Source organism: Ictidomys tridecemlineatus, chromosome 3, assembly GCF_052094955.1.
Source record: "Ictidomys tridecemlineatus isolate mIctTri1 chromosome 3, mIctTri1.hap1, whole genome shotgun sequence".
Taxonomy (NCBI): domain Eukaryota; kingdom Metazoa; phylum Chordata; class Mammalia; order Rodentia; family Sciuridae; genus Ictidomys; species Ictidomys tridecemlineatus.
Window position 1 is genome coordinate 196,529,716 of NC_135479.1, and position 20,442 is coordinate 196,550,157.

Below are 20,442 nucleotides of genomic sequence, written 5' to 3' on the forward strand. Positions count from 1 at the left end.
TATTCCTCCCATGCTCCCACTCCCTATCTCACTATGAATCAGCCTTCTTGTATCAAAGAAAACATTCAGCATTTGGTTTTTTGGGATTGACTAACTTGACTTAGCATTATCTTCCCTAACTCCATCCTTTTACCTGCAAATGCCATGATTTTATTCTCTTTCATTGCTGAGTAATATCTCATTATGTATATATGCCACAATTTTATCCATTCATCTATTGAAGTGCATCTAGGCTGATTCAACAATTTAGCTATTGTGAATTGTGCTGCTATAAACATTGTTGTGGCTGTGTCCCTATAGTATGCTGTTTTTAAGTCCTTTGGGTATAGTCCAAGGAGAGGGATTGCTGGGTCAAATGTGGCTCCATTCCCAATTTTCCAAGAAATCTCCATACTGCTTTCCATTTCGGTTGCACCAAATTGCAGTCCCTCCAGCAGTGTATGAGTGTACCTTTTCCCCCACATCCTCACCAACACTTATTCTGACTAGAGTGACATAAAATATTAGAGTGGTTTTGATTTGTATTTCTCTAATTGCTAGTGATGGTGAACATTTTTTATGTGTTTGGTAATTGATTGTACATCATCTTCTGTGAATTGTCTGGTCAGGTCCTTGGCCCTTTTATTGATTTGGTGTTTAGCTTTTTAGTTCTTTATAAACCCTAGAGATTTGTGCTCTATCTGATGTGTGAGTGTTAAAGATTTGCTCCCAAGATGTTGGCTCTCTATTCACCTCACAGATTGTTTCTTTTGCCGAGAAGAAACGTTTTAGTTTGAGTCCATCCATTTATTGATTCTTGATTTTAATTCTTGCACCTGCCACAGGAGTCTTATTAAGGAAATTGGTGCCTCATTCCACATGATAGAGATTAGGTCCTACTTTTTCTTCTATTAGATGCAGGGTCTCTGACTTTATTCCTAGGTCCTTGATCCATTTATTTTTATTTTATTTATTTGTTTTATTTTTATTTATATTGATCCTTAATTTTTTTCAAGTGTTCAATTAAAATGAAATTGAGAGAAGAACAAGAATTATAAAAAGCTGCAAAATTTGGAATGTATTTTTTAAAAGTCAATTCTGATATCTAGAATATTTTCCTGGTTTAGAATACCAATTCATTTTGTTATTGTTGTTATTGAAACAGTAATAAATATAAATTTGTAAGCAATTATTTAGAATTAATCATGATGTTGTAAGGTTTAAGGGTTACATATATGTGCAGCTGCTAAATTTGACAGGTTGGATCAGATAGACAATGGCAATACTCTTTATACCAAATAGCGTTTATTTTAGTAATAATACAAAAACAAGGGAATAAAGCAAAGGTAAAAGGCAAGAGAAAAAAAAAAGAAAGAAAGAAATGCATCACTGACCAGGAGACACACACCCGGGGTCATGCAGCTGGGGAGTTCTGGGGCAAACCTTCGGGGTTCAAACTGGGAAGGCCCTGGCAGAGGGTCCCCTCCACCCTGAGACTCCAAAGTATTATTCCCAATGAGACTTAAATTTAGAACAAAGAAAGCACCATTCCAACAATCTATTTGACCTAGTAATACCCCCAAGGATACTTCATCCCCCCAAGGACTGACCAAATCCCCAAAAGGAAGGAATGAGGATCTTGAGATAGTGAATGACTGTGAGTTGCCCTGAGTGAGGCAAACCCACCAAAAAGTCTGCATTTTTTTTAGATGTTCTATCAAGGAAGTGCAGAAGTCTTGGCAGGCACATGAATAGGGAAAACCTTTAATATTTTCTTAAGCTTTTAGATGCAGAACTGAGAAAATAAACTCAATAACTTGATGTTCTTCATGCATAAATATGGAAGTTATTTTGAGTCTCATATTAAATAAATTCTATTATCTTGTCATTAAGAACAGATAAGTTAATCTCCCCGAAAACCCACTTCTTAGTTTTTGCTCTTTAGACACTGGGATACTGACTAAAGATATTCCCATATGTATTAATAATTCTTTATTGGTGGGATTTTTGTTTATAAATAAATTTCACAGGCAATTATAAACTTTAAGTTGACCATTCAATTTAAAGTCTATGTGTGTGACTTGTGTTTGGAAGGAGACTTTAAATAATGATTTTGCAGAAAACAGGGAAGTGGGGAGAAAAAAAAATGTTTGGCCACAGAAAACTATTTGAAATATTTTTTGCTTTCTTCCTATCCCAAAACTAGGGATGTCCTATCAAGAAAACAGAACATGGGATGCATCCTGGGTGCAGTTGGGGACTCATGGCTTGGCTTCAGATGGTGGGATGTGTGGCGGGAACTTACTCTTTGAGTGAGTCATGACTGTCCAGAAATACCTGCAGATAAATGCCATGACCACCTACAGAACTTGATCTAAGACCATTCCTGGGCAAGTGAAGTTTTCTAGTGAGGTTCAGACACATCTATACCAATTTCAATAATGTCACTAGGGGCCTGGATGATTACTACTTAACCCAAATCTTTTATGATGCTCAAGTACATGCATGATCACTACTTGGAAATGTATGAATGGTTTATGAGAGCGGATGATGATGTTAACATCAAAGGAGATTGTCTGGAGAGTTTCCTGATGAGTTGAAACAGCAGTGAGTACCTGTTTCTGGAGAAGACAGGATGAGGCATTGAGGAAGAAATTGGGAGACAGGCCCTTGAGCCTGGTGAGAAATTCTGCATGCGAGGGGGGTGCTTCAGAGAATGTTATCACACATTGGCAAAATATCTCTGGGAAATGGACACTATGCACACAGGAGCACAAGGGAGAGAGAATTGTGTCCTGAGTTTCATAGGCGTACATTGTTTAGGGACCTATGAGATGCAACAGTTTTTTTTTTTTTAAATGAGAATTATGAACAGAAGAAGAAGGATTACATCAGAGATATCTGTAACAGTAAAATTCAAAAAGATATCCTGTTCCACCTAAACAAACCCCACCCTACCAGTATGGACTGGGTAGCTATATGCTCAGTTGCAAAATTGCAAGGCTAAGTCATTGCACAGTACAGCTCCACTCAGAAATCGTCCTGATGTGCAGATACGGCAATACAGAAAATCAAGAAGAGGACCTCCGTTGGGGAATCCCCGCTTCTTTCCTAAGTTTTCAGGCCCTCCAATGAGAGGAGATACTGGAATGGGAATTTCTGACAGGGAAGTATTTGTATTTGGCTGTGGAAAGTTAGCAGCCCTCCTCTCCTGCACTCCCTCTCCTGAGAGGTGCAGACTCAGCCCAGAGGAAACAGAGGGAAGCCTTGAATGGCACCTTTGTGCAGGTGATGGAAATGATTAACACCAAAACCTGGAGGTGCAGCATCTATTTCAAGGAGACCCAGTATGGCAATTGCCCAGTGAACCCCAGATATGAGATACAGTGTATTTTGGACCTGCTGCTTCTGTACAAGAAGCACAAAGTGACGAAGGTGACAGTTCCCATGAGGAGGCATGGTAACTACAACAGACTTTCAATAAGATCCAGTTTTTGGAGCATAAGGAACTAGACATACAGATGTGGCCAATGGAATCAATCAACCCAATCTTTCCTCTTCAATTCCCTGAAGAAACTTGTTCCGTTCCAGCTCCCTGCATCCAATAATGAGCACAAAAAAGATTTCATCGTCTGTACATTTTTGACATGTTGGTGAAATTTATGGTAAACTTGGGAAGACATGTCTCACCCCAAATCAGAGTCAAACACATTGTCCTTTTCAATTCTAACTCCAACCCTGATAAGACAAAACAATTTGAACTGATGAGAGATTATAGCATTAAGTACTCTAGAGCTGACTTGTAGATTTTGCTGGGTCCCTAGAATTTTCAAGAGCACTGGCCCTCTCCGTGAGATCTTCCCATTTAATAACAAATCTTTGCTCTTCTTCTGTGACTTTGACCTGGTATTTACTATGGAATTCCTGCAACAGTGTTGAGCAAATACAGTTTTGGGCCAACATATTTCCCAATCATTTTAAGCCAGTATGATCCAAAGATTATTTATTGGGAAAGTTCCAAATGACAACCAATTTTCCTTTTACTCAAAAAACTGGCTTCTGGAGAGATTATGGGTTTGACATTACTTGTATTTATAAGGGACGTCTTGTCTATGGGTGGCTTTGAGGTTTCTATCTAAGCTGGGCATTGAGGGATATGGACCTCTTCAAACAAGGTTCTCCATGCAAGTTAAGATGTTCTGAAGACAGGAGGTAAGAGTAGTGCATACATAATATCCTGTCTTCTTTGACCCCAATCTGGATCCCAAACAATACAAAATGTGCTTTGGTCTGGAAGAATCAAGATATGGGCCCATATAGCAGTTAGCTGAAATATGGCTGGAGAAAAATGATCCAAGTTGCAGTAAAAGAATTAGTAGTGGTTCTGTGCATCTCTCCTGGAAAAAGAAAATATTTTAATTATCTAATTTATTTTTTTTAAAAATTTTTTTTTGTATAACTTTTTGAACTCTATGCTAGGAGTCTATGCTAGGATATATTTTCCAAATGCTTTCCTTACATAGGACTTCTTTATGATTGAGCTTTTTGAACAAAATTATGACCAATATCTGTCTTCAAACATATTTTTTTTGTGACATTGTATATCAGACCTGCTTAATTCTGACTTGAAACATCCCTGATGAACAAACTTCTTTATGTTTTTGTTTTTGTGTTTTCATTTCCTTTCCTGGCCTCTTGTTTATAGTCCTATGGCAGAAAACATGACCATTCCTATGAGACATGATTGTATCAAAAGAAACAGAAAACCAACTCTCGTAAATATTGCGTTGTGACTGTTAACCTTTCATAGAGTCTTCTTTTTTTTTTTACAAACGTTTTTTCTTTTTTTAAGCCATCTGACGTTCTAGTTATAAAATAAGTAAATGTGATAATATCTGTGTCATCCACATCTTCAGCATAGCTTTCCATTGTTTTTTATTTCCCCCACACTGTACTCTACCCACTGAGGGCAAGTAAGAGTTTGCAAGCAAGAGGAGTGAGGACTGCATGGCAGAGCCAGAGCTTTGGAAGTTCCTGTTATGCCTTCATCTAAATAGACCTGGCACCACATTACAAGTAGCATTTGGCATTTTTCTCTTGCTGACACTCCTTTTAGAGGGCAAAATACTAATATTTAGGGGGCTGGGGATGTGGCTCAAGCGGTAGTGCGCTCGCCTGGCATGATGCGGCCCGGGTTCGATCCTCAGCACCACATACCAACAAAGATGTTGTGTCCGCCGAGAACTAAAAAATAAATATTAAAAATTCTCTCTCTCACTCTCTCTTTAAAAAAATATTAATATTTAGGACAACAAAGAAGAATTACTGTCATGATTCTAATATGTGCAAGCTAATCCAACAGAAACACCCTAATGAAAACTTTGGGGGCTGTGTATTTGATTTCATTCATTTTTTTCCTGTCTGTGTTGTGGAGATGGTGAGTTCATTCTTTAATTACTGTTTCTTTTAGCCTTGGTATCTGAGTGCCTCTAATTTTTTTAATAGCAATTTTTTAAAGCTCTGCCATTTCTTGAGTACCTGTTAGTATGAGTATTTGTGTATACCAGGAGTGTGGTTAATATGTTGTATTTGTAGTAAACACATTGTAGTAAAAAGAAAAGAAAAAAAGAAAGAAAAGGAAACAGAACATGTGAAAATTAACTTGTATGCTAGAAACCAAAGTAAGAATCCATCTGATGAAATAGAAAAGTATGGAGCTGACTCACATGTAGTTTTTAAACATTAGGTAGACACAATGTTAATAATTGTAAAATATAACAAAATACATCAATTCTGTGGTCCCATGAAGACTTCTATAAACAATAATAATTAAAGTGTGAAAAGAGAATGTTTCAAAATATTTATAACTATTCACAAAGCATAAAGAAATAAGAGAGTTTACCTTGAAAAACTGCCACTAAATTGTCAGTTGTTGTTTTCTTGACTCAGGAACCTTCTACTCTCTCCGGCCAGGCCATGAAGAGTCAAATAAACACAACCCTACCAATTGGCAGAGAGTATAGCTTAGAAATTAAACAAAGAGAGTTTAATAGAGAAATCCTGGAAATAATCTGAATACAAGTATACTAAGATGTAATACTGAACAAACACTAATGCTCAGAGGAATTTCCAGAGGTTAAATAAAAAACCCAAAGACCAGTCAAGAAATTGCTGCTGGCAAAGTGATACCAGGTATTGGTGGTTGGTCTTTGTTGTGTTTAAATGTAATACATTCTCCTATGCTGTTCACTTTGTAAAACTTAGAAGACTTAACTAACTAAATTTTAGAATTATAAATATTCCTAAATCCAAACAGGAAAAAAAAGAAAAAGATAACTAATAATAAATAGTCTTAAAACATTCATGGAATAATATCATAGAATCCAATGAGAAAAAGTACTTATGTTTTGAAAAGAAAAGGTACGTAAAAAGCAGACAAAACCAAATATTTAAAGAAATATTGCCCTAATAATTCCCAAATATTGTGGAAAACATTGATATTGAAGGCTGATTTCCAGAAAGTACTGAAATATGCATTATGAACATAATCTCCTTTTTATCTTGAAATTCTGCTTTTGTAATTTGGTAAGCAAAAGTCATGTCTTTTCATGCATTGTATATAGAGATGGGAAATGCAAACTGACTCAGAAAGCCATGGTCAGGTGCCAAACAGGCTAATTATAAGCTTGTTAATTTTGAATAATAAACCAGAAATCTTATCTATAAGAGGACAATGAATTGTTTGTGCATGAATGTCATATAAATTATATGTGGGTGCCGCAGTCCAGCTGCAGCAAAATAACCGGGGGGTGACAAGCAACTTGTGTAGATTGATACAGCAGGAGTGGGAGCCGTTTATTGTAGGACAGGAGCGGTATTTATACATTCCACACAGCTTATCTAATTAACATAAACTAGATACAGCAGTCAACCAATAAGGAATCTCCACACTTAATTGCATTAACATAAACTAGATACAGCAGTCAACCAATAAGGAATCTCCACACTTAATGGCTCGCTGGAGTTACTTCACAAACCACTCCCTCTGGTAAAATGCCAGGCACCATCCAGACTTGTTTACAGACCCTAACATGTGGGTATGTACTAAATAAGGTATGCTGTGAACTTTACATTCAGATACTTCTTTAAATGTAACAGGTCTATAATGTTTAGCATTTAGTTCAATTTGGTCTGTTTTTAGTGAACATAAATATTGTGTGCATGTGTGTTTAAATTTTAAAATCCAGGTTAGCTATTGATTATAATTATGTTACCATAAAAATATTTGCTGATGCATTGGCAAATACCCACACAAATTATTTACACGTGTGTTTAAAACCAGGGAGTTAGTAGTGCCTAGTATTAGATCCTACTGCAACAAGACCCAAGTGCCTTGTATATACCCATTCCCTCCTATGTGCTTTCCTAACTGGTTTTGCTGGGACAGTCAAAGGACTAAAACTCTTCATCACCTTAACTCCATCACAAATCCTAGTGGCTTGGCCTTGTGCAGAATTTTGCTAAAGGAGCACTACTAAATGGTTTCAAAGAGAGCACCTGCTTCCTGTCAAAGGCCCTCGTTGTTTTGTGTTCTTACTTGGAATGCATGTAAATGTAAATTATATAGCTATATTGAAGTCACAAAAGAAAAATAAAATCTAACATAGAAAATTAATAGAGATAATGAAAAATAGAGTCTGAACCTAATTCTGTAAACCAGGTTTGTAGAATTTCTAATTATTTGCTACTAATTAATAGACCAGAACATGCTGTAGTGCATTTATCTTTACAACACAATGAGTTATCTTATTATGAGTAATTTTCTCACTGGTTAAATCTGACTTTACTTTATTAAGTTTACACACCGATATGTTTTAGGAGACAAGAATGTTTTTAAGATTAGTCCTTAGGCTTTCCAAAAGAATACTCCTTTCTTTGCTCCTTTCCAAGGGTAAACCATTTCCACTGCCCTAGCACTGAGAGATAACTGTATTTAATTGCAGAAAAATCATGACTCAGAGAATATGTCAAAAGTAATATTTTAAACTAATGTTTCACTTTAAGTTTTCAAAAATGTCTGAAATACAACCTGTCATTTGAAAGAAAAATAAAATTAACTTTCCTTTTTCCAGAAAGGTAACAATTTTAATATGAGTTTTCCCTGTTTATAAAATTTCACAATGACAATGAATACTAAAAAAAAAAAAAAACACCATTTTTTCTTACCAAGTAGTAAAAAATTTATTTAAAAATTTAAAAATTGTTTAAATTTTTTCCAATACTTTAGATTGTATGATGTATAAGTAAACATTAAGCTCTTGTTTTTATTTACTTTGGACTAAAAGTTTAAAGTTCAGTGTAATTTAAAAAAAAACATTGCAAATTAATTTGAAGCCTTGTTTAATAAATATATTCATTGCATTTTTAAAAAATATGGGTTTGAATAGTTTTTATATCATAGATTCCTATGATTTTGGAAATCCATTTCGGAATTAACATTATAGAATTTTCTTACTCTCTTATATGATAGGATATTAAAATCATCCTATTTTGGTTATGTAATTATAGCTATCTCACATTTAATAATCACCTCTAACATGAATGTAAACTTAAAGATTCTCAAGTGATGCCAAAAAGAAATTAGAAAGTATATATATAATTATATAGTTTATTCATTAAGAAATTATCTAATGATCAATGATGATCAAGCTATGTATAATGTTAGTATTTTGCAGTGCCTTATTACTGGTATTTTTTAACTCATGTTATTTAAATTGTCATAATAGGAAAAAAATCATGCTACACAGAATTTAGGTAAACATTTACATTTTTAAATTATATAAACTTTTACACAAAGAGATTTTTATAGAACAATGGAAACACTAGTTCTGGAGGTCTCTGACAGATAAAATCAAATGTACAATAAAATCATCTAAGACAGTGTTGTAAACTACATAGATATAACTTTGTACTGCCTTATTCTCAAGATTATGTTGTCTACGAACCCTTTAGTTTTTCTTCAAAACATTTGTTAATTTTTAAATGTTAGATATTTATAGGATAATAGTGTAAAATCGGTAGATAAGTGAATATTTTCATTCTTTAATATTTGTATGTGTTTTAGTAAGTCCTTTACACATATGTGAGCTCTTTCTACTTTTCCCAATAGTAACTGGGGTGGGTATTATTCTGATAATACTCATATTACATATGAAGAGACAGCGTGTCACCAAAAGTGAATACATAGTGTGTAGCCTGATAAGTTAATTAAAGGAGAATATACTATAAAGACAAGTTTAAAACATAGGCAATCTAACTTCAAAGATATCATGCTAACTTATTTATATACTATACTTTTCAACATATGACTTATTTAGGCATAAGAAATAGAATTACATTTCAGAATAAATTTTCTCATACCAGATTTGCTGGATATGTAATTTATTTTTATTTATTTATTTTTATTTTTTTCTCATACCTAAAATTATTTTTTGTGTATTTGAATCATAGTGAATAAGTGTATGTGTTACTATATGTTATATATGTAATATTATTACATCTGAGTAAGTAAACATCTATAGATAGATGATTTTCATTACCAGACTCTCTTTCACTATTTTAGGAGAACTTAGACTATTAATTAACATCTCTTTGATTTATCCCTATTTCAGTTTGAAATTGCTGGTGATAAAATAGATAACTCTGGTGCTACTGTGTTTTGGCTTAGATATTCATTGTCCTCCAAAAGTTTATGTTTGAGATAATACAATAAAGTTTGAAGTTTTAATCCAGTGCATTAATCCCCTGGTAGGGATTAACTGGGTGGTAACTGTAGGTTGGTAGGGTATGATTGGAGGAGGTGGATCCCCAGAGTGTTCCTTTAAAATTAGTTTTTTTGTCTTCATTGAGTAGAGTGCTCTCTCTCTGTCTCTCTCTCTCTTTCCTGATATCTTGTTCCCAGCTGCTTTCCTCCTCCACACTCTTCTACTGTGATGTCCTCACCTCGTGCCCTGAAGATGGAGCCAGCTGTCTATGAACTGAAATCTCTGAAACCCAAAGCACTGAAATCAACTTTTTCCTCTACTTGTTCTTAGCAGGTCTTTTGGTCACAGTAGCAAAAAAATAAATAAATAAATAAATAAATGGCTGAAACATTGTGAGGATAAATGCACTATGTGCTTAGTTCTATTAATTTACTACAAATAACAGAAAGCCTACAATACTGATTTATAAAATTGAGCTCAGAATCTATGATATATCTCACTATAACATTCTATGTTAACTTCCATGATGGATATTTCATGATCAAAACATGGCTTTAGTAGCTACATTTTTTTAGTGCCTGTATCAGGATTCAAAGACTTCTCAGAAACTGTTTAATACTCCTTGTCCAAAACTGTGTATGTGGCCAATCCACCATGATATATGATGAAGCCAAACAGGTAAATAGTTAGGATGAGTCCACTGTCCTTCCAGAACTCTGTTAGGAAAAAGAGAAGAGAGAATGGGAATTTGGAAGTGATAATACTGTTTATAATGAATCACACAGTAAATCATAATTGATCGCTAGCTATTTTTATCTGGTTACAATTTGGTGACGGAGTAATTAGAAACAATTTCATATTTAAAATCAATAATTACAAAATATTCACATAAATCTTTGGAAATTTTAAATATGTTCAACCTGTGATCATTAATAAGAATTTTAACTGGGATTCAGTAAAATTTAATTTTTACATGTAGGATCAATTAAAAGGATTCTGATGTAATTTGAGTGGCTTCATAAGATCAATGTTAGAAGAATATCACTTACCTAGCTGTAATTAATACTATCAGTTTATTACACCTTTGTGTTAGGCAATTTAAACTTGTCATATGCCTTATAGAAAGGAATAAATTTAAAAAAATATTTGAAGAATTATTTTTAATATAAAACATGATTATTTTAGGATAAAAGAAAAATGAATGTTTAGATGCATTTTTTATATAGAAAAAATAAATTCCTCTGAACTCATGCAATACAAACATATTCTTTTTAGCTTGAAAATTCTGCTTTTGTAATTTGGTAGAAAAATTCATATGTCTTTTTTCCAATGTGTAGAGAGAAAAAAAAAGGCAGACTTACTCAGAAAGCCATGGTCAGGTGCCAAACAGGCTAATTATGAGCTTGTTAATTTGGAATTACAAACTGGAAATCTTATCTGTAGGAGAAAAATTAATTAAAGCTGAGTGTAAATGTCATGTACATTATATATGTGGCCTTGCAGGCTGAACAAGGTATACTGTGAACTTCACATTCAGATACTTCTTTAAATATAACAGATCTATAATATTTAGCATTTAATTCAAGTTGGTCTATTTGCTTAAAACAGGAATATTGCATGTCTGTGTTTGTACTTGTATATGTGCACATAAACATGTATGTGTGTATATATATATATATATTCAGATTAACTATCAACACATATTATAAAGATATATATCTGTCAGAAAAAAATAAGGATATACCTGTTATTCAACCAAATTAGTGAGAGTAGATTAGAAGAGAAGGTAAGGTTTCGAAAGTACTCTGGTTTTGTTCTTTTAAGGAAAACATCAAGTAACAAGTTGCACTGTGAATTGATCTATTGATTAGCTTGTGGAGGTGGAACAGAGAGATGGCACATTAATTAAACTTAGACTATGTTAATTAATCTTTTTGGCTTTGTTTGTGTGTATTCATGTCTGCCACTGTGTGAGGGTGTGTGTGGGTGGGTTTACAATAAGAATAGAAAATAGCTCTATTACCATTATTGTGGTTAATTAAAAACTGAGACAAGTTGAAATGATTATCTCTCCCTCTATCCTATTTTTCTCTTAATTTGTTTTACAGAGTTATTTACCAACCAGTAATGAAATAGTTGGTGGTTGTTTGAATGTACTTACCTTTCATAAACTAATGCTGTATAGTCAGTTATTTTTTATTAAGTTTCCAATCTTATTCATTTATTTATTTATTTGTTTTTCTGGTGCCAGGATTGAACTCAGTGCCTCAAACTTGCAAGGCAAGTGCTCTATCACTCAGCTACAACTCCAGTCCATGTTTCCAATATTCTTGAGATAAAATATTCTAATTCTTACATTAAAAATACAAAGCAAATGCAATCCTAAGAACAGGATTTATTTTGATGTTGAAGAAGAGGCATTTTATTACATAAGAATAGATTAGATATTAAAAAAGCTAAATTGTCCACAATTATTCTTTCATATCTGGAGAGAAAAAAACAAAAGAAATATTAAAAATTAATTATGCTTTTCAGTTGATTTTCTTGTAAAATCTTTTTAAATATTCCACTTTAATGACACATTAAAATGTCTGAAATTAAATGTTAAACAGACATTGATTATTGTAAGGCATGGCTGCCAGCTTCCTGGTCTTGAGGCTGCAAATGTGGCTGGGACAGCTCCTGGCCATCAGCCAGGAGGCAGTGCTGTGGTTGGTGACGGAGGAGGTGGACCACCTCCAGGATAGGTCCAGGACTCTTCCGCCCTCCTGGACAACTGGTACCTTTTCTTATGGACTATGGGATGGGTGTACACGTGAACTTGCTCCACCCCTCTGACCTTTTTTCTGATTGGCTCCTGTGCAGTATATAAGCTGTGTGTACTTCTTTTAAATGAGATCCTGTTTTGACTGTTCTCCCTGGCACATCTGATTGTGGGAGGGCTGGGCGGCCTGTCAACCTTTACCTTTCATGGCTTGTCTTGGTTGGGGCATGCTTTTCCCGCTTCTCCTGCTGGTCAGGAGGAGACGGGGGCTAAAAACCCCGACAGATTATCCACTGTATTATTCTCATTTTGCAAGTGAACAAATACAAAGATTTTAAAAGCAGAGCTGAGAACTTAATATATATCACCTATAGTCTTACCCAATTCATCAATTCATTCTAAGATGATTTCTTAAAAATGATATTTAATCATCATTTTAATTTTCTATCATATGAAGAAATAGAAGAGCATGCTGCCAAGATTTTATCATAATATATATATATATATATATATATATATATATATATATTTTTTTTTTTTTTTTTTAAGAAATAGAACTCCAACACCCTTAGGGGAAAGGGGTGGGGAATTACTCTTTATTTTTTAGTTTTCAGTAGACACAACATCTTTGTTTGTATGTGGTGCTGAGGATGGAACCTGGGCCACACACATGACAGGCGAGCGCGCTACCGCTTGAGCCACATCCCCAGCCCTATCATAATATTTTTGATACAATTTTTAAGGATATTCAGAATTTATCATAATGATAAGATTTTATTTATCCTAATTTTTCCTAGATTAAAACTTATATTGCATTTCAGTTTTTGCTTTTCCCTATTTAGAATAATTTATTCAATGTAACATCTTTAATAAATATGATATTTACATTTTCTTTCCTCCAAAGTTAACCATATTTATTCCTCTTCTCAGCCTGTGTCACACCATAATTTAGTGCATGGAAAAAAGCACTAATTGGATTCATAAGTGTGTTGTTTGGCAGTTTAGGCTATTGGTCTCATCTGGGGTCATCAATGCTAGTGGTAAGACATTGGTCAACTAAGGATCTCAACTTCTGGCTCTTGAATAGTTACTGAGGTAATGATCTCTTCTCATGTAGAAATTTCTCCCACATTACAGCACATGGTAGTGATAAATCAGGTGTGAATGACACCAATAATTAGGACAAGGCCTAATGTGTAGGTGATTGTAAGTCTGTAGTTATATGTCATGTTTGCTACTATTTATTCAGATCACATGAGATAAACGATCCCATAGTCAGTACGTAAGTATTCAATTCTCAAAAAAGACTGGATAACCTGGGAGCCATTAGTGAGAAAATCTAATACAGTCTGCCTGTAACACCAAAAATATTTTTTGTTTCCCACATGTAAACTGCATTTTTTCCACAAAATCAATAAATAAAATTATCCTCTACTGAAAGTATCAGGCTCTGCATTGTAAATCTTTTGATACACGGTGCTACTAGAAGTATTGACAAGATGTGTTTTCTCCTATACGAAAACTTTTCTTATTATGGTGAGAGATAACCAAATAACACAAGAAATGGTACCATTTTAAAAGGAGGAAAGGGGAAAAAATCAACTCCCAAATAAGCAATTCTGGAATATTTTGCACATTTCAGGGACATGAATTCTCTGTTCAAACCCCCATGGTGTTTTGATAACTCTTCCTATCTTCATGTACCCTAGCTCTATTGCCTTGGGATTTCCATTGTTTTGCTTTTTCATCCTCCTTAATTCTTTTTGGAGTGCTGATTAGAAAATGTTCTGTTAGAGCAACTTTCATTACATATTTCATTACATAGAGATGTGGTACCAGCAAATTTGGGGAGTTTCAAAGTCTCAGTACCTTTCAAGAAAGACTGCCAACATGTTTGTTGGCATAATTCCATTAAATATTTGGTGAGTTTTCTATGAATATTATTTCTAACACTCTGTAAGTCCAAAGACGTGTTAAAAATCCTTTTGGAGAATTGCCAGTTTTATTTATTAACTGAAGATTTGTTAGTTGAAAGATGTTAATTTAGGCTGCAAAGAACCACATCTCTTAAATCATTGGATTATTGTTTAATTGACAGTAAGAAGAACTGATTTTATTCTTTGATTAGTCTTAACCAAGGATCTCACAGCCTTATCATTGGTTTGATGTACTCTTCTAGGTTGTATTTTTATTTAGTAATATTTTATACATTTATTTATCTTTGTATTAGTTTATTAGGCATGCTTTATCAACACTAAAAACTGTGTAGGTTTAACAGTAGAAGTTTATTTTCTCACATCCCTCCAGATTAGAAATCTGAGGTGGACATATTTTCAGGGTTGTGTTCTTCTGAAGTCTCTCTCCTTGGCTTATAGATGACATTCTTCTTCATGAGTTTTCATCTGTGTCTAAATTTCTTCTTCTTAAAGTGAAACAAGAAATACAGGATTCATTCCCAACATAATGACCTCTCTTAACTTCATTACCTCTGTAGTGACTTTGTCTCCAAATAGATTCACAGTTGAGGTATAAAATGCTAAAACGTCAAAATAAGAATTTGGGAAAGACATAATATAGATGATTAAAATCTTCATGCTAGAAAAACTGAAAAGAACAAAGAATTTTATTGCTTAACCCATCAGAAGTGATATCCTAATATGCCTTAATTTTGTTTGCAAACCGCCTGTTACATTCTCTTTTTTTGTTTTTAATCATAAAAATTTTAAAAAGCAGTTTCTCTTTTTAACATTCTGACTGGTGATATATTTGATGAAATACAATAATTTAGATGATACACTTAAAAAAATCTTTCAAATACAGCAGGCAAATGGTTTTTCAAAGGTTTCACCCCTGTATATCAGGAGTACAAATTTTACCAGATTTTTATAGCAATGTTCTTAATATTTTGCCAATCTCTGCCTGCCACCTTGATGCAAAGTCATCACTCATAGTAGGATTTATTTTAAGTAGCAACTAACTTCTAGGTGCTAATGAGTAAGTCATCTAAGGCTGGAAACCAACATATCTTGATATGTTTACTTAAATCAATAATCATTTGTTATGATTATGATTCTTTCATTGTGGCCATTCTTTCAAGCTATATTCAATTTGGGCTATTCTCTTTGAGTTGGTTCATTTATTTATCGTCATTCTATGATAAGCTGCATGGTAGCTATGTTTCTTGTGATTCTTAGGTATCATTTTAGGGCATAGAGAAACTGGACACTTTTACAAAATTTTACAAAATTCTGCTCTTCAGGGCAGAGTCAGAGAAATTAGAACAGCAAAAGAATATCAAATGCCAATGCCTTAGCACTTTTCTGCAGTTGGAGTGTGTGATGTTTGGTATTGTACCAGTGGACAAACAGAAGAGTTAATGAGGATAGTACAAACCAAAAAGAAGACAAGAAGGATACTAACAAATTGGGATACTTTTATGCAACATCAAATTGAATTAATTCCCAATTGATGATACTGCTTTCTATATCATGAGGAAAAAAAACAGTTGTACTAAAAAAGAAAGCATTTCCATAAATAAATATCATCAAATCAATGCAATCTCAAACATATTTTTATCATTAAATATAAATCATAGAGAACTTGAAAAACTTGAAAACTCGGAAATCAAATGACTTTCTATGGTTGCAGATGCAGCCCATGTCAATTTCTGCAAGTTCACTAAGGATGCCTAACATATACATTTTGTCTACTGTGGGACAATGTATCTAACTCCAAACATCTGTTCAAAAGACATGCAAAAATTTCAAGTAAATTGAGTATTTCATATTCAGCACTTACTTTTTTTTTACTCCTTTGCTTTGTGCCTTACTGAATTTCCTATTAATTTGTAGTGATTTTCTCCTAGTTCATAGCTCAATAAATTCTGACTATTGATTTAAACTATGATCAATATGCAGTAATAGACATCTGCTAATAAGGACATGCATAATCACAGGGGATGCTAAATCTGGTGACAATATGTGCACTATGGAAACGTAGTTTAGTATTGCTTCAGTTTTTTTTTTTTCTGTGTATAGCTCATCTGTGGGAATCTTTAATATCTGTTTTATTTTAAAATGGCTATAACTAAGAAAGAAACATCAATAAGAAAATAGTTGATCTCATCACTTTATGTGTGCAATTTTTTTGTTTACCTACCTATTATTTTTATAATGTGTCTAGACAAAGAAATTAAACACAATATTACCATAAGTATGGAAAGAGTATTTTACCATAAGTATAGATTTTACGATAAGTCTACATTTCAATAGATGATATGGATTCTCTCTATACTTCCTCCTAGAACCAAAGATGTTAGCCTAATTCATAGGAATGATTCTTTTCTGAAGGACATATAACAATTTAAAGGTAAGCTTTAAAATATTTTACCTATCTCATTAGCAATGTTCTAACTCCATGGATAAGAATGATAAATCAGAGAAAAAATTTCTGTGAGACTCTTTTATGATAATTCTCTCTTTTAAGTATAAGTTTTTCACTAGCAGAGCTCCTTTCTAAGGGTATAGATAAAAGTATACAGTACTAATTCATAATAGAAATACTTCCATATTAACGAGCGGCAGATTGTAGTGACTAAAATAATCTACCATTGGGATAGTTATGTTCTTCTGTTACTGTTTCTCATAGTCAGGGCAGAAGTGGATATGCTGGAGGCTTGCGAGTCGCCTCGTATACAATTGGGAGTTTTATGCAAATAAGAAATCAAAAAGAAACTGTTATGGTTTAGATATGAGGTGTCCTCCCAAAGCTCATGTCTGAAACAGTGGAAGAAAGTTTATAGATAAAATGTTAACCTAATCATTGGATTAATTCACTGATAGGGATTAACTGGTAACTGTAGACAGATAGGGAATGGCTGGAAAGAGGTTACTGGGTGCATGCTTTGGGGTTTGTATTTTGTCCATGGCCAACAGGGGTTTCTTTGCTTCCTTGTTGCTGTGTCCTGAGGTGCTTTCTTCTTTCAAATATGACCTTCATCTATAGACAGAAACCACTGAAGGCATAAGCCAAAAATCTTTTCATCCTCTTGTCAGGTCTTTTGGTCACAGTGGCAATAAATGCTGACTAAAACAAGAACCAAAGGTCCAAAGTCAGGTATTTTATGGAGGAAGTGATATAACTCTTTCATGTCAACCACCTTAAAATTAAAAGAAGTGGAAAAAATGTCAACTTATCAGATTACCAAGAGCTGTTAAATTGTAAAGCAACATAGTAATATCCACACTTAATTTTGATAGCTTGAGTATCTTCGACAACAGTGGAATTCTATTCACTTAGTTATTAGATATAACACCATAAAATGTTGGAATAAATTGCTTGTAAAAGAACCTGGCATTCTTAAAGTTGCTTAAGTTTTGAGAAGGAAGGATAAAAGTGGAAGAAAAAAACTATTACAAAATATAATGGCAACTTGTGTATTTCTTATACCTGTGAGATTGTTGAGTGCAAAGAGTAAAATAATAATAATATTAATAATAATAATAATAATGACTATTATTAACAGAATAAGGTAATAATTGGTATAATCATCTTATGTCAGTAACAACAAAGTGGTACACTAGAAACCCAATTTCTGATTAAAATATTTCAAATTTCAGGTGGAAAATTATCTTTGCAACATGATAAATTGGTTTGGAAATGAGAAAAAGCTCAGATCAATTAAACAATACAAAATATGCATAATATCAGACACTGAGTCAATTGTCATTATCATCCTGATCTTTATGCACCTTCCGTCTATATATTCATGACTAGAGGTTTTATGGTTTTGATTTTTGTGACTGATAAAATCTTTTAAAAGAATTTAATTTCCTAAATTGATTCATTCTTTGACTGAACTCATTGATTGTTTCAGAAAATATTCTCTACATACACTCTGCCCAAATGCTGCTGTTTTGACTTATTGTCTCAGAGATTCTGTGCATATTTAAGTAGCTGAAAGAATCATAGGGCATGTCCTTGATTTCAGTCATGGCTCTGCACCCTTCTCCCTCCCTGTCTTCTTCCTCCTCTGTCTTTTTCTCTTTTGTTTTGAGTCTAGCTTGTCAGTCATTTTTTTCACTTATTTTTTTCTCATTCAACTCTGTTATTCCTTTCTTCTATTTATCTGATAAGCTAAGATTTTGTTTCAATGGCATTGGTAAATGAAGACAGCTTATTTTGAAAAAATAATTATCTTATAATTATTGCAATTGAGATATTTGACTTTGAAATCTGAAATCACTATTTAAATTTTAATGTATATTTCATAATTATTAATATGATTTGCTTTATTGTGATAGTTTAAATAGCTATAATACTTATTAAGAAAGTATGTGCTAAAACAAATTGCATTCACTTAACCTGTGTTGGAAAAGTAATATGGAATTCGTCAGATCCCATAAAAGGTGTGAAAGATGCAATCATTCCTTGGAAGAGAAATTTTTCAAATATCATGCTGTGCTTTAGGAAAGTGATTCCTTGTGGAAATCAATGTAAGGGCTGAGTTTGACATTTACTTAATAAAAAGAAAAACAGTAGTATGGCCTGATATAAAATCAAGGAGACAAGAGGTAGCATCAGCAGGTAATGTATGCTGGCAGATGTAGGGGATGTTCTACAGCTTCTTCAGTGTCTAGAATTCAATAAGGGCCCACTGAGTCAGGTTATACTTATGCAGGAATATCAATCATATAAAATTATGTTGATTCTCATCATAAACATCCTTATTTTGCTCTGGGATAACAATAGAATTTTGGAATTAAAATGTGAATCTAGATTGCTTTATATTTCCTATAATATCCAAAAGAATTTATACTCAACCATTATCTATGAACTCACAATTAAAATTTCTGTGCTTTAAATATCCACATGCTCTTTATATTTTTTTGTGCACGTAATTATTACCAAAAAATGATTCAATAATTTCTACTGAACATTTCTCTCATTATATCTATTTTACAAGAAGCAATTAGTTATCTTATATATATTTTAAGTTCCTACTGTGATACTATAAGAAAACTCTTTAATATAATTTAATAAATAGAGTTGAAATGTATATAAGGAAAATTGATGATAGGTCAGAATAGAACTTAAATTATTGATTGTATGATGAAAGAAGACCTCAAATTTCCCTTAGCAAAGCTTATTATTCCAACTAGTACACTCATTTAACAGCTCATTCCCTGATTTTCCCAATATAATCAACTCAGAAGCACAACTGTTAGGAATACTATGTTGGATGTGCAGTGCATTTGTATTTAAGAAATGCAAATCGAAGCTAAAAAAGTTTATCTCATGGAAGTTGAGAATAGAATGGTGGTATTTTGGTCTGAATGTGAAGTGCCCTGTAAAAGCTCATGTGTAACAAAATGAAAGAAAGTCCAGTGGTGAAATTATTGAGTTGTGAAACCATTAACCTAATGAGTAAATTTATCCCCTGATAGGGATTAACTGGGTGGTAACTGTAGGGTATGGCTGCAGGGAGTGGATCTCTGGGTGCATGCCTTTGGGGCATATATTTTGTCCCTGGTCTTCAGTCTCTCTCTCTGCTTCCTGGTTGTTTCAAGCTGCTTTCCCCTACTACACCCTTCCACCATGAAGTTCTACCTCTCCTTGGGCCCAGAGCAATGAAATCAGTCATCTGTGGATGGAGACTTCTGAAACCCTAAGTTCCCAAATAAATATTTCTACCTTAATTGTTCTTTCAAAGTTGTTAAGTCCTAGCTGTGTAAAAATTTGACTAAAATGGGTGATGCAGAACGTGGGGGTTAAAAGTGGGGGAATATATGGAGAAAGGTTGATGGATGGGTAGTAATTCATAGAGAGAAATAAAATGTTCTGGTATGCTATTGCACACAAAGAGGTGGACATGGTGGCGCACATCTATAATTCTAGCTTCTGGGGAGGCTGAGGCAGAAGAATCATAAATGTTTA

The 20,442-nt window shown here is 33.5% G+C and overlaps 1 pseudogene; it reads left to right on the forward strand.

The window, feature by feature from the left end:
* The first annotated feature begins 2,298 nt into the window (after positions 1 to 2,298).
* On the forward strand, positions 2,299 to 4,398 carry LOC101964818 (chondroitin sulfate synthase 1 pseudogene; annotated as a pseudogene).
* The last annotated feature ends 16,044 nt before the right edge of the window (positions 4,399 to 20,442 follow it).